The sequence below is a fragment of the Diadema antillarum genome, unplaced genomic scaffold (genome assembly GCF_040938485.1).
Source record: "Diadema antillarum isolate AM-2024a unplaced genomic scaffold, OU_Dant_1.0 seq00001402_RagTag, whole genome shotgun sequence".
Lineage (NCBI taxonomy): Eukaryota > Metazoa > Echinodermata > Echinoidea > Diadematoida > Diadematidae > Diadema > Diadema antillarum.
In genome coordinates, this window is record NW_027272157.1 from 133,091 (window position 1) to 150,125 (window position 17,035).

Consider the following 17,035-nt stretch of genomic DNA (forward strand, 5'->3'; position numbering starts at 1 on the left):
TTTTGCCGTTGGCATCTTAATATTCGGTTATCCCACTTCCCTGCACAGTCGTTAATGACACGTAGAACGCCTCTCTTCTCCATAGTCATGAGCAGTTCAAACTCGTGTGACATTTTATGCCTGTTTTTCGTGTAGTTCAACTGCATCTCATCGTAATAGTGGTACCTCAGAGTTCGGTTTGTCGGATCTTGGTAAAACGGATAGAAACCAAAGAGGCGGATCTCACTGCAGAACTGGGTAGCCGCGGTAAAAATTGCAATACCAGTGGACTGAGACGGTAGTTTGAAGACCCTGTCCAGTGTAAAAATAAAAACAAACCAAACAAACAAAAAACAAAGGATGATTCCAGGATAAGTAAAACGAGGTATCCAAAGAAACATTGATGTTGGGAGGGTTATGGTTAGTAAGGGACAAAGATACAAACATGAACAAAATTGATTGATTGATTGATTGATTAAAAGGTCTTTATTCAAATAAAATCTGAGTCGGTGACTAAAAGTCGAATTACACAGATATACAGAGATTATACAGCAAAACAGATGAAATAATAACATAATCATAATACATAAAAAATTACATTACATTCAAACATTCTGTATACACAACTAATACAGTTTTAACACTACAGATTGTCATATAAATACAAAAAGGGAAAAAAATGAATGCACATTTTATAAGCAGTAGCGGTACACTCCTAATTTTTTTTTTCACAGAAAAAAGAAAAGAAAAGGAAGAAACACTCAGGGCTACACAACTCATTGTCGAAAAAAAGAAAAAAATGTAAGCTCTTCTACAGATACAAAAGGGAGTACAGGAGTTTGCAGTGTGGTTGGAAAGACGCGTCAACAACCCACACTATACATTCCACAAATACTTGCAGTAACATTATTTTGTTGGTGAGGTGATCATCCCCCTCCCCCGTAATGTACACACATTCACTACACACATACCTAAAGCATTTCTCACTGGTATACATGTACTCTCTCTGTCTCTCTCTCTCTCTCTCTCTCTCTCTTTCTCTCACACACACACACACACACACACACATGCACACATACAGTACTGTACATTGATCTGTAGATAGCATATCTGTACAACACCCACAAACGCGCATGAGCATAAACACAGTGCACATGCTCAATGTACAATATGTACACACTCACATTCACGTGCACACATTTAGATACCATATACGTACACACAGGGAAAACACACACACACATATTGCAGCTACAAACACACACACACATACATAACTCACACACACACACACAAGCACCGTCATGCCCACAAGACCACACCCAACACACGCCCATACAGTGTACGTGTGCTAAGTGCACGTTTAAAAACAGACCCACCTATTGTACATTGTGTGAATGTCTAACAACTATCCCAAAAACTAAAAAAAATACAATATATCGCCTCATTACCCCTGTAAACAGAAAAACTGCACTCTCTACAGCCGGGTATACCTTAAAATACCGCAGCCTTTTAACAATATAATATAATATAATTACAATAAAATTACCAACTAGAGAGGGGCCGTCAAAGGCGGCAGACCCACGCCTAAGTACAAAGTCGGGGTAAACATAATGTGCATTCGGTCATCTACCAGAATTCGGCCACTTAATTGCCAGTGTGCTTTATCACCAGCCAGTGAGTTCTACCAAAGATCGTACACTGAAGTGTACGATCTTTGGTTCTACAGTCACATCACACGCAAATCACATCATTACACATACGGTATTATAAACGAACACTCATTCACGTACAGGAAAGTCCTTAAGTCTCCTCCAAAAATCCATCGAAAATCCCAAATTCCACCGTCAAAAGTGCAGAATCGGAACTTTTCCAAGCGCGCGCGAATTAAGTCCAGTTTTAAGAGTATTGTCTACGCGACGGGTCGCGGAAAAAGCGCTAAAAATCGAGAAATACGCCGTTTTCTTGCGGGATATTTTGATTATAGCAAGCCGAGAGCGTGATGATATCAAAGGTCGTATGAGTGTACGATCTTTGATGGTATCCACAAAAGCAAAAAAGAAAAACAAAATTTACGTACCCCCTAGGCAATTACCCCTATGATTAGTGTCTACGGGAATTATTCAATGCAAGGGTTGAATGCAAATGTCTACTGCACCAGTATTCGGCCACCAACGAGCGCCGCAACGTCCCCGGTGCAATTTTGCACCAACAGTGTAGAGCGCGATGCATTTTCAGCGGCCTTGCACACGCATTGACATTGAGCACGCATATCGTGCAGTGTGACTGCGACCGAGCAAAATGCTCCTCCAACGAAAAAAACAATCAATGTTAATTTGAAAAATCATCAAATATCAAAGGTCGTATGAGTGTACGATCTTTGATGGTATCCACAAAAGCAAAAAAGAAAAACAAAATTTACGTACCCCCTAGGCATTTACCCCTATGAAATAGTGTCTACGGGAATTATTCAATGCAAGGGTTGAATGCAAATGTCTACTGCACCAGTATTCGGCCACCAACGAGCGCCGCAACGTCCCCGGTGCAATTTTGCACCAACAGTGTAGAGCGCGATGCATTTTCAGCGGCCTTGCACACGCATTGACATTGAGCACGCATATCGTGCAGTGTGACTGCGACCGAGCAAAATGCTCCTCCAACGAAAAAAACAATCAATGTTAATTTGAAAAATCATCAAAATACGGGCCAGTTTGTGATGACGGAGAACGAACTTTCATAAATCTAGAAGGACATAGTCCCTCAAATAGGCCTAAACGTAAATTTCGGAATTCTTACGAACATTTGAGCAGCGAAGTCGGATCGTTGGGGAGTTTATGTGTTCGTATGGTAGCGGAAAATCGCAAAGTGAGAAACGGGAAATTTTCGGAATGGTCACTATACCATGGGGTCAAAACTTCAAGGTCACACAGAATTTGCAAGGGTCAACCGATTATCACCAAAATCTAATCGATTCTTTCCTGTCATTATCCAAACATTCCCTGAACATTTCGTGCAAATCCGTTTACCCGTTCTCTTGTTATCTTGTACACAAACAAACAAACAAACAAACAAACAAACAAACAAACAAACATACAAACAAACAAACAAACAAACAAACATACAAACAAAAAAACAAACAAACAAACAAACAAACAAACAAACAAACATACGGAACCCTTTACATAACCCCCTGCCGATTTTCATCGGCGTGGGTAACAAAAAAATTTGACTTTGAGTGCAGTGTGGAAAAAATGGGGTTTCCTAGCATACATAAAATACATAAAAAATTCCTAATCAAATGTATCATTTGTCTTCCCTACCCACCACGCTGCAAACTCCTAACCAAGTAAGTCACAAAAATGACAGAATTTCAGAGCACTCGGTGGGGCAACCTCTGCAAGGTGCGCGCGCACATTAAGTCCATTAAATCATAGGATGCAAACTCGTACATACTGTAAAACGAGGAATTTTCGCGTGCACTTTAATTTCGCGAAATTCGCGAGCGCCAAAATTCGCGAAATTAAAATGCACGCGAAAGCTTTTGTCTACACTACATGCATTGAATGCCAGCAGCAATTCGCGAAAATTTCATGCCACGAAAAAGGCTGTCGGCTCCAATTCGCGAAAATTTCATGCCGCGAATATATCATGTTTTACAGTATTCGTATACATGGTTGTACTGAGAACACAGACGTGTACGTAGGCTACATCTCTAACACACATATGAATCATCGACATAATAATTACCCACGCCGATGAAAATCGGCAGGGGGTTATGTAAAGGGTTCCGTATGTTTGTTTGTTTGTTTGTGTTTGTTACCCACGCCGATGAAAATCGGCAGGGGGTTATGTGAAGGGTTCCGTATGTTTGTTTGTTTGTTTGTTTGTTTGTGTACAAGATAACAAGAGAACGGGTAAACGGATTTGCACGAAATGTTATGGGGATGTTTGGATAATGGCAGGAAAGAATCGATTAGATTTTGGTGACAATCGGTTGACCCTTGCAAATTCTGTGTGACCTTGAAGTTTTGACCCTATGGTATACAGAGACTCCAACCCTAAGCACCTTCTGATCGGGAGATTCTCCCGCCTGAAACCCCTAGCAAACGGGAGACTCCAATTTGATATGTGCGAAGTTCCTTGCTCTAGGGTTCTAGATGCTCTCTCGTGCTATCTAAGGCTTATTTTTTCAACATACAATGAGATTAAGTAAGAAATCATTTCAACCGGGAGACACAGAGCCCTGGCGGGAGAAATTAACTCTCAAGCGGGAGAACGGGAGATTTTGCAAAAATGGGATTTCGGCGGGAGATCTCCCGTCGAAAACGGGAGAGTTGGAGTCTCTGAGGTAGTCCACTGCCTGGACTGTTTTGTGTGATCATTTACCGCGCGCACACACCGCTACAGCACGCGTATGCCCCACCGTATGCTCGTGTATTAATTTGCCGCGCACGCACGCATCTCGACCTCCAAAACAGTCCAGTCTGGTTTGCCAAGTCTCCCCGAAATATTTCGGAAAAAATTGGCCCCACCCCCATCCCCTCATTCATTTCGAGGATCCTGATTGGTCGATGAGATCGCGTCCAGCAGGCAATTTGTGGGATCGAAAAAAGTCGATCGATCTCTAATCTTGTAGTCTTATTGCAAACAGGTATATTGCATGTAGCAATATAACATACGTATTTTACGCCAATATTTGTATTAATCTCTCCATATATTGATGGAATTTCAAAATTATTTTTCTTTTTATTAAAAATTGCTCAAATGATATATCTTAGAGATCATAAGAGGAGAATGAAATTAGAACGTACATAAACCGTGTGTAAGATTAAGACTAACTTCTACTCGTTTCCATAACTGTTATAAATTAAATTATAAATATCACAATAACCAGCATTTTAAATCTATTTTTCTTAAAAATTACAAATAAAAAAATTGATAGATACGTGTAGAAAAGATATTCGCCCACTTAAAGCATCGTGACTTATCCCTTACAAAAAAGTGCCATGGCTTTACCATGGTAATACCATGGTATGGTAATGAACCATGGAAACCTGATAATTTTGCCCTAGTAAAACCATGGTACATTACCATGGTATTACCATGGCAAAATACCATGGTATTACTGCTCTTACCATGTACCATGGTATATTACCATGATATTACTGTGCTTTTATACCATGGTACCGGTACCATGGTACAATACCATGGTATTTCTGAGGTGAATTTACCATGTACTGTGGTGATTTGACCATGGTTTTACCATGGTATTACCATGGTATTACCATGGTAAAATTACCATGATATTACAATTTGAAAAGAAAAATAACATTAATGATTGTGTATTTCCAACATGCAGTACTAGTATGTTACCTACTTAATATGGCCTCGAATCGCATACACCTGTTTCTACACTATTGTACAAGACCTACATCCCACTCTACACAGGTCTACCTATCTGTATACCTAGAGTATACTTCCTATTCCTAGATACATTGCTAGTGTATCAGTTCTTTATATATGGGCTGATATCTGAAAAGGTTTAAGGCATGGTTACTAACTACATGTCATACATAATATTAGTCCTATCAAAATATGAATATGCATTGTTATAACACAAGTTAAAATAGTTGGTAACAAAAGAGAAATTTCCCAACATACTTCAAAGTTTAAACCCAGACTATATACTTTGGGTTTTTATGTCTTTTATCAATTTTCTCTCCTTTTGCATGTTAGATGCTCTCTCATGAATATTCATGAGCGATACAGAAACCAAGTCAAAACAAGGATCGTGCAACTTGAATCAACTTGTGTTACATTTTCCGGTTGGGTAGATGAGGTTTAAACTGCATGGGAAGAAGTCAGTTGTGTTCGTGGATATATTAGTACTAACCGGGTGTTTGCACTCACCCACACCCACACACACACAAGCACACACATACACACATACACACATTCACACATATACTAAATACAGGCTGTACATTTATGACATGAACGTACTGGTATAATATTTTGGGTCGTACTTGGAATTTGTATGAGATAACACACAATGTGAATTAGTTCCAAAACAAATGAACTGTTATATATAAAGAATTAATTAGTTTGCTTATTTTTAACGGGCCGGGCTTATTTGGCTATAAATGCTAAAATTTGCATTTTGGGAGGGAATTTTGCCTCACCCCCCCCCCCCCCCCCCCCCCCACAAGATCTTGACCATTAGTATTACGATCGTTATAGCGAAATTTGGCACGTGTTACAACCACATTGTAATCTACAAAATTATGTCTTACATGTCTTAAGAATTTCTTTTGATTGTCAATTTCTAATTTTAATTCATCAATTAATTATTTGTGCAAATTAGGCCCAACATCTTATTTTACCCCAATTAAAAGCATTAAGAGTCTATTTCTTAATTATTTGTAAGTCTGTTTTTACATGTTTAAAGACTGTATGCATCACACATTAAAGGACTTCCAAAAGCCATGTTTTAATGTATATAATTGTTTTTGGAGTTTCAAATGTATTTCTTTGTTTTTTAATTTTTTCCTTTGTTTTCTTATTGGAGATTCTCATTGACCACTTTTATACCATAATTAGCATAAGATCAATCAATCGCAGTGATTAATGTTACAGCAGTGATAGCTCCAGGGGGCCCCTTCTTTAATTTTTGATAAGATAAATAAATAAATAAATAACAAGAAAACAAAATGAAAATGGGCGTGTGTGCCCCCTTTAATTCCGGAAGTGGCACCATGACAGATCCCTCCCCCCCCCCCCCCCCCCCCCCCCATTTACGGAATTCCTAGATCCGCTCCGCTAAAGAATAGTCAGATTTTTCAAGAGTTTCTTTGTTGCTGTTTTCAATCAATCTTTGCATCGATTTTTTTTTTCAATCGGAGAAGGGACCGCACTTCACAAGCTTTGTCTTTTTAGTGGGTCCCTCCTTTTTTCATACAATGCATATTTCATTTATTTCACTTTTGTTACCTCAGCAACCATTGCATTGTACCCCTACTTTAGGTTTTCAATTATTGCTTTCTCTGTACAAATTACATGCATTATACTTTCATTGAAGAAAGCGAGATTTATGTTCACCAAATATATTATTTTGCTGTGGAAAAAACAACAATGAATTTGAAGTTGAACTTGAAAAAAAGTCAAAATGTCTCAATGACAGGGTCTCTTCCATCGCAGACTCGAAACTTTGAGGGTGGATTCCGCCCTTCCCTCTCCTGCCACGTCCCTTAGAGTTGAAGGGGTTTACCTTTAGAATCAGTTGATATATATTTTGATTTTTCCCATTTGTTGCAAGTATACTCATAATGGTCCAATAGTTTTGACTGTAATGTATTGGTACGTTTATAATCGTTTAAAAAGTGGAATCAACTGGTAAAACTGCCAGATTTGATGAACTGGTATGAACTTCCCCAGTCATGCCAGTTTGGTCCATTTATCCCGGCTTGGTTCTACTAACTGTTACGGCCTAAACTTTATCAAAGTGCATGTAGGTTAAATCTGCATTGCTTTCAGGTTGAATAAATCTATCAGTGGTGTCAAGTCATTTGCAACAGGTATACAAGAGCCTGGTTCAAAAAAGCTGAATCTGCTGGAATCATGGAGTTGATGTTTTAGTATGCCAGTTTTTACTGGTAAATCTGCCAGTTGTGTCCAGTCGAGTCAACCTGCACCAAATTGGTCCAATTTTTCGGGGTCATCCCACAAGTCATAAGGCCCACAAGCTCGACATTGCATCATGGGGCTTACGTTATTGTAAAAGTGTCGTGGGCCTTATTTACCTAGTGTCGCAGTCTATGGGCCTTGTTCGCTAGGCGTCAAATTTATGGGTTGTTTGATTTGTTGGCTGTATGATTTGTGGGTGTTGAACTCGAATGTGCACTCATTGTTTCTACTGGAATCAACTGGTTGTTGTATGCCATTTCACACAATTTCTTTCAAGTGGATCATCTACTGAAAAATCTGCTTGTTGCGTCCAGTTGATCCCACTTTGTCAAAGGGCATACTTTGGTCTATCTCTTCCTACTGGAATCAACCAATAGGCTTTAATATTCTAGTTCACACAATACATCTAATTTTTTTAATCTGTCATTTTCATTAGAACAGTTCAACTGTTAGTGGTATGGCAGGGCCCTGTGGTATAGAGCAGTGGCAACAGTGGAGAGGTTCTCCTGGATAAGACCTTATTATTATTATTATTATTATTATTATTATTATTATTATTATTATTATTATTATCATCATCATCATTATTATTATCACCAGTACTACTATGCTACTACTATTACGTGTGTTATTATTAACTCACTCATCACAGTTTGATCCATTTGTTCAAACTGGAGTCAGCTATGTTTTCTCAGTGTACCAGTCCATTCCATCGCTTTCAAGTGGAATCAACTGGTAAACCTGCCAGTTGTGTCTTATAGTCAATTTCAATACAATTATTTAGGGCCCGTTTATGTCCAGCTGTATCTATACAGGAATCGGGTAGTTGATATTTCAGTATGACACTTTATTCCGTTTCTTGCAATTGGAATCCAGTGGTGAATCTGTAGGTTATGTCAATAAATTCTAATTGGTAGACAATTGCGCAGTTTATTTCATTTGTTTCAGTCTGTCAGTTGGAATGAAATGTTAGTTTGGAGTCAACTTGTTTAAGTGGAGTCAACTAGTGAATCTGCCAGTTGAGCGGCATGTTTTCCAGTTGGTACAAATAAAACTTCATAATCAATGATTTAGAGCCAGGCCATATATTCAGCTGGAATTGATTGGTGTTTTTCAGAGTGTGCCAGCTCATTCAATTTAGTGTCAGCTGGAATGGTGTGAGTTGGTATTAATTTTCATCTTTAACTGTATGGTAATTCACACCATGGTAATGTGAACGAGTATCGGCCTACTTCCAGTTTGCAACTATTTGAACAAGTTGGGTCAAACGGATAGCTATAATGGGACCATTTTTTCCTTGTGATACCAGTAGAGAATGTACCTTTTTTGTCTTTAATTGACATTTAAAGGGAGTATACAATACTGGACGAGATGAGGATTCAGCTTGTAACGTTTTGCGAGATATTTAGAAACCACTCTTAATTGAAATGGTAAAGAGCAGAAGAGGACTCAAACGTTTATTTAATGAAAACAGGCTGAGAAATGACTGAGATATCTAAAAACAAATTAAAACAAAGAGCTCCTATAGTGAAAGATGGGGCCTGTCAATTTCATTTTGATTTTTTTTTTTTTTTGGGGGGGGGGGAAGGGATTGGTAATCTCAGCCATTTCAAGACCTGCATTTCAAAACCTGGGGGGAAGGGATTGGTAATCTCAGCCATTTCAAGACAAATTTTCTTCAAAACGTTGAATCCTTCTTGAAATTACAGCTGTACATGCTCTTTCATATTTCATAAGAGGTTTATCATCTGAATGAAAAAAAAAAATTATAAATCTGAATCCTCATCTCAACCAGTACCTACTGTACAATCCCTTTCAGCTATAAGAATATCATAATTGATATTTTGTTGTTGAACCACGGTATCACCATGGGTATTTTTGTGTACCTTTAGAAATACAGAAGATAACATAAAGACTATGGTTATATATGCTGCGGTACAATTAAAGACCCAGTGGTTGTAGTACATGGTATGATGGTTATTATATGGTATCTCCATGGTTATTCTATGGTACAAGTAGGCCTAGTAGTGCCATAACCGTGCTATGGTATGATGGTTATTACATGGTAGATGGTTATTACATGGTATATCCATGGTTAATTAGTGCAGCGATACTGAGGAAATGCCCTATATACCATGGTTATTTTATGGTACAAGTGGTAATACCGTGGTGACGCCATGGTATGGTGGCCATAACCCGGCATCACCATAGTTAGTTTATTGTACCTGTATAGTTATACCAGGCAAATACAGTAGATGGCATGGTTTTTCCATGGTACTGGTAGTAATATCATGGTAGTGCTATGGTATAAAAATTATAACATACTATTACTATGGTTATTTTGTGGCGCCTATGGTAAGACCATGGAAATACCATAGACTTCACGGTTATTCTATGGTATACGTATCAGTACCATGGTTGTGTCATGGTAATGATAGTTTACCATGGTTTTTCTAAAGTGGTATCACCATGCATCACCATGGTTTTTCTGTGGTACTCATAGTAATACCATCGATACCATGGTTTTACTATGGCAATTGAGGTTTTACCATGGATTTTCTGTGGTATCACCATGCATCACCATGATTTTTCTGTGGTACTCGTAGTAATACCATCGATACCATGGTTTTACTATGGTAATTGAGGTTTTACCATGGATTTTCTGTGGTATCACCATGCATCACCATGGTTTTTCTGTGGTACTCGTAGTGATACCATCGATACCATGGTTTTACTATGGTAATTGAGGTTTTACCATGGTAATACCTTAAATTTCATGGTTATTTTTTGTAAGGGATCGTACGTGTCAATTTCGAGGTGGCTTTTACTTCTCGATCGGGGATCCCCCGGATCGCGTGTACAACATACAGCTTGTGCAACAAATGTGCTTTTCGTATTGATTGCGAGTCTTGCGTTTTCCGACCAAAATCTGTGCAGCATTTCAAGTATTTCCTCCAAACCTTGTTTACATGATCAATGGATGTCAACATCAGCGTCTCCGCGTCGCTTTTCTGACAGTGATAATGAGAAGAGCATACAATGCAATGTGCTACTGAGAAGCTTGGATTCGTTGACGGTTTCGGGGAGCAGCAGCAGAACCACAACTTAGAAGTCCCTACTACACGTATTCGTTTCTCCGTGCGTGGTCAAATTAGTCTGGTAGGAATGGGGGGTCCCCATGCACCCTCCGAACACATTTTTTTAACTTACTTTTTTGTAACCCTTAGGGCGTCTAGTTAATGAATTTTTTTGTTCCCAAGAAAAAATCGTGTCCCATGGGGGTCATTGGCGGCCATCTTGGCAGCCATCTTGGATTTTCAGGGAAAATCATGAATTTCCACAACTTTTGAACTACACAGCATACAATTACAAATAAAGCATTTCTTCAGGGTAAATGTGACATGAGGAATCGATTGAAACGATTATTTTCATGATTAAAGAAAAATTGAAACAAGAAAAGCCCAAAAATATGACAATTTCAGTGTCATTTACACCGAAAAATACCCAAATAGTTTTACTTTTGAATTACATAACATCCAGAGACAAATAAAACATTTCTTCAGAGTAAATTCGGCACGAGGAATCGTTTGAGATAGTTATTTACATGATTAAAGCAAGTTTCATACTAGAAAAGTCCCTAATGAAAAAAAAAAATTAGTGTCATTTACTCTAGAAATTGACCAAATAGTCTATATACATAGTACATGAAAATCTCATACCTCATAAGAGTGACTGACCACTTTGTCTTAATAGTCTTGCGGTAAAGGGGGATCTTCATACACCCTCTTTTTTGGTATCCCTTAGGGTGTCTATTAAATGATCTTTTTTTTTGTTTGTTTTCTCGTAAAAATCGTTTCCCATGGGGGTCATTGGCGGCCATCTTGGATTTGCGAGGAAAATCATTAATTTCTATAACTTTTCACATTTCCTACATACAGGGACAAATAAAACATTTCTTCAGAGTTAATATAGCATGAGGAATCGTTTGAGATAGTAATGTAAATGATTAAAGCAAAGTTCATACTAGAAAAGTCCAAAAATGTGAGCAAAACCAGTGTCGTTTACTCTAGAAATTGACCAAATAGTCCATATACATGCATGACAATCTCATACCTCATATGAGTGACTAACCACTTTGTCTTAACAGTCTGGTAGTAACTTGGGGGATCCCATGTACCCTCCTTTTTGTATCCGTTAGGGTGTCTTTATGATGATTTTTGTTTCGTTTCCAAGTAAAAATCGTGTCACATGGGGGTCATTGGCCGCCATCTTGGATTTGCGAAGAAAATAATTAATGTCTATAACTTTTGAACTTTCCAACATGCAAGGACAAATAAAACGTTTCTTCAGGGTAAATGTGGCATGAGGAATCGGTTGAGATGGTTATTTAAATGATTAAGACAAGTCTGCAACCAGAAAAGTCCAAAAATGCAAAAAAAAGCTGTGTCGTTTATTCTGGAAATTGCCCAAATAGTCCATATAATATACATGACAATCTCATACCTCATAAGAGTGACTAACCACTTTTGTCTTGAAGGAATGGGGGATCCCCATGCACCCTCTTTTTTGTATCCCTTAGGGTGTCTATTAAATGATTGGTGTTTTTTTTTTCAAGCAAAAATCGTTTCCCATGGGGGCCATTGGTGGCCATCGTGGATTTGCAAGGAAAATCAATTTTTATGACTTTTGAACTTCACAACATACAGGGTAAATATATCATTTCTTCAGGGTAAATATGTCACGAGGATTTGATTGAGATGGTTGTTTACATAATTAAAGCAAGTTTGATACAAGAAAAGTCAAAAATATGAAAAGCTTAGTGTCGCTTACACTGTAGAGTACCCAAATAATCCGTTTATACACATGACACAAACTACTTCACAAAAGTGACTTATCACTTTGTCTTTAGATCATAGCTCAGATCTGGTGTTTTGTATCATAAAGAACATTCAACATTATCTTTAAAAAATCAACTCCAAGCATTTTGAATTCTCACTTGTTGAAATCAAATGAAGAATGTAAGCACGATGGCAATCCATATGCAAATACCCCTAAAATAGCAGATCAAAAGAGGTGAACATACAGACTTTGATCACAACATGTGAAAGTGACTAATCGACAAAAATAGAACCTAAAATGAAAGTGAATATTTTTTGTGTGTGTGCATTCTATTTCACTTAATTTGCATTTGAAGAGTTTGAGTTGGGGTATTTTCATGAAAACAATCACTCTGCCAAGATGCTCTGCCGATTTCAACAATTTAGGTGCCAAAATGTTATCATTAAAACTTATTGAAAATTAAGTTAAAAATGATTCATTCAAACGTATTTGTTCAAAGCCTTTCTGTCTGAAAATAAACATATGAATTTCACTTGACAGCCAGAAATCCACTCTGTGAATAGAGACTGCTATATCAATGTGGATTGCGGCAACTGATTTTGGAATATTTGCATACGAATCGCTAATGTGCTTACATTCTGTATTCTATTTCAACAAAAAGAAATTTCAAATTGTTTGAAATTAACTTTTCTTTTAAATTCTTTTAAAAGATGTCTGATACAAGACAAAATATTAAGACAAAGTGGTCAGTCACATTTTGTTACTTGTGTACTGCAGTATGTGTTTTCCATGAAGTATGGACTTCAAGTATATCGAGAAAAGTAACACAATATGACTTCACTTTGTCAAAAGTATTCTGAATTCTCATCCTGTGCAATTATACAAAACATAGAAGCGTTAAGCGATATTTCAGCTTTTGGTTTCACACTTCTGTGATTTCTAGTCATCATCAAAACGATCATTGTAATTAATGTCTGGCTGCTCCTCTTCATCCTCCTCCATCTACGCAGTAATTTTCTGAAGTAATCAATGAGGGAAGTAGTAAGGATAGGGCCAGTTAACCACACCGGGTCCATGATACCGAAGGCTGTCTTCTGCCACCCTTGTCCAGGATCAAAGGGGTTAGCGCGCCATAGGACTGGCTGATCAGCTCACTTAAAGATGGCAAGGTGGTGGTTCACACATTGACAGTGTTGGATAAGGTTACCTCTGTCAGGTGGGAGCATGGAGAAATCCACCTTGGATTTGGTCATCAGTTGCTCACCCTCTCCCATCATCTGCTTTAGCATGATGCTGCGGACGCCATTAATAGACTTCTCCCGGGCCTTGCTATACATTGGCATGTGAATGCTTTAATGTCATCTGTCACCTCTGATTCCACAGACTACCCATCACCAAGATTTCTGAGGAAAAAGCAAACAAACATTGGCACATAATAAAGTCATATTTTAAGATTTCAGTAGTGTTTATTATGATAATACTGAGCAAGTTACTAGATTTCAGTAAAATACTTCTGGAATTATAATATCAGGCTACTCTCACATGAATGCTATGTGGTACATGGTGTGGCTTTGTAGATTCTTTAGGGGTCCAACGTACCTTGCCCAACCCTTGAAGGTACTTAATTATTACATCTTCCCCGGTAAACACATACAGTCCAAGTATTGTGGTACAGTAGTCAGCTCATTTTGATTCTGCATTCAATTTCACTGACATTCACTATCTGGCAATACTTGACAGTCCGTTTATTAAGGAAGATACTACATTGTAGAAGTGAGGGCGATGGATTAAGCATGGAGCAAGGGGATCGAGATGTCTGTGTCTGGAGTCCTCACAAAAGCTACCTTGTACCCAAGCTTAGGGGCGCACTCGAGGTAGAGCACGACCCTGGTGTCCGTCTGATCTTCCTGGTTAGACAGCCGCTCATGGATATCGCTTATCGTCTCCTGGAACACATCATTGTGTAAACAAAAGGAATGTAACAGAAATCACATTCTCTGAAGCTCAAGTGATTCCTGTTACATTATTTCTATTCACACAATGATGCGTCCCAGGAGACAATCAGCTCTATCCATGAGCTGCTGTCCAACCAGGAGATGGACACCAGGGTAGTGCTCTACCTTGAGTATTCCACTGAGCATGGGTACAAAGCATTTGTGGTGAGGACGCCAGACACAGAAATTCTCTTGATCCTCTTGCACCATGCTCACTCCGTCACTCGCTCTATATTCCTTGATAAACGGATTTTCGAGCATTGCCAGATTGTAAATGTCGGTAAACGGGCATACAGAATCAAAGGGAGCTAACTACAGTACCACAATACTTGGACTACAAGTGTTTACCGGGGAAGATGTAACAAGTGCCTTCAAGGGTAGGGACAAAGTCGGACCCCTAAAGAATCTACAAAGCCACCCCATGTACCGCACAGCATTCAGTTGAGAGTAGTCTGATATTATAATTTCAGCAATATTTTACTGAAATGTATTGAATTGTTCAATATAACATTTGATAAACACTGCTAAGATCTTAGAGCATGACTTTATAATGTGCCAATGTTTTGCCCCCCCCCCCCTCATAAATCTTGGTGATTGGTGGTTTGTAGAGCCAGAGGTGACAGATGAGATTGGAGCATTGGCATGCCGAATGTATGGCCACGAGGCCTGGGAGAAGTCTATTAACAGCAGCATCATCCTGAAACAGATGGTGGGAGAAGGCGAACAAATGACGATCAACTCCAAAGTGGATTTCTCCATGCTCCAACCTTGAAGAGACAACGTTATCTCACACATTTAATGTGTGATCCATCGCCTTACCATCAATAAAGAGAGCTGACCAGCCAATCTTCTGGTGCTCTGTATTGCATGACCCATTTGATTATGGATAAGGCTGGCAGAAGACAGCCTTCGGTATCACGGAGCCAGTGTGGTCAAGTGGCCCTATCTTTCCCATCTCCCTCATTGACTTGCTTCAGAAAATTACTGAGGAGATGAAGGAGGATGAAGAGGATGAGCTAGACATTGATTACGATGATGGTTTTGTTAATCACTAGAAATTACAGAAGTGTAAAATGAAAAGCTGACATATCGCTTATGTCACAAATGTACACACTAGTAGTTATGTACATATTATGATGTACTGTATGCATGGTTTCTTTAATATGTATGTACACAGGTTGACCAGAGGAACATTCTATTTGGTATAGATATAGTACATACAGGCTGACCAGATTAGTGGAGAATTTTCTAGGTGGTATACAATGTAGCTACAGTACATGCATGTGACAGGAAATACATGTCAATAGCTCACTCAATCTAGAATGTTCCAGGAAGTGCTTACATATTTAGCTGAGTGATGCACTTTCCCTGTAGCCCAATGTGATTGGTAGTTATTTTTAGTAGGCTGTTATGCACATAGTTAGGCAGTGAGTCAGCTCGGATTTCTAGAACCGTCTTGGACTTGCTAGTATATACAAGTGTGTGGCCCCAGGTTGGAGAAAATTACAGAATCTTCAAGAAAGGGGTGAATGGATAGTATTGTAAGAAGGGGAAATTCTGAGGTAGGCAGAGTACCCAACACCTCTGCTCTGAGAGTTACGTCACTTCTGGCTCCGAAGCGACTTGTTATAGTCATTCCTGTGTTACCAGCTGACCTGCTATACAAACTGTGTTTGTGGAGATTAGGCTAGGGAGACATTTTGCCTGCAGAGAATTATTAATTGATAACAGCTTAAATATTGTGTCTTGTATCAGACAACTTTTAACAGAATTTGAAAAGAAAAAACTTAATTCCAATCAATTTGAACTGTATTTTGTTGACTTTGAATACAGAATGTAAGCAGAAAAGCGATTCATATGCAAATATTCCTAAATAAAAGTAGCAGCAATCCACATTGGTAGGCCTATAACAGTCCTTTTACACAGGGTAGATTTCCGGCTGTCAAGTGAAAATTTGCTCTTTGTTTTCGGACAATAAGCTTTAAACAAATACATTTGAATGAACTGCTTCTATAACCCAGCCTTAAATAAGTTTGAATAAAAACATTTTGGCAGCTACATTTTTGAAATCGACTGAACATTTTGTGTTTTCATGAAAATTTTTCATATTTTTGGACATTTCTTGTATCAAACTTGCTTTCATCATGTAAATGACCACCTCAATTAATTTCTCGTGCTACCTTTCCTCTGAACAAATGTTTTAATTGTGTCCCTGTATGTTGTGTATGGTTCAAAAGTTGAACTATCTTGGTACTTTTCGATAAAAACGACAATGAATTTTTCATATTTTTGGACTTTTCTTGTATCAAACTTGCTTTAATCATGTAAATAACCATCTCAATCGATTCCTTATGCCACATTTGCCCTGAAGAAATGTTTTATTAGTCCTTGTATGTTGGAAAGTTGAAAAGTTATAGAAATGAATGATTTTCCACGCAAATCCAAGATGGCCGCCAATGACCCCCATGGGAAACGATTTTTACTTGGAAACTAAAAAAAAAAATCATTAAATAGACACCCTAAGGGATACCAAAAAGGAG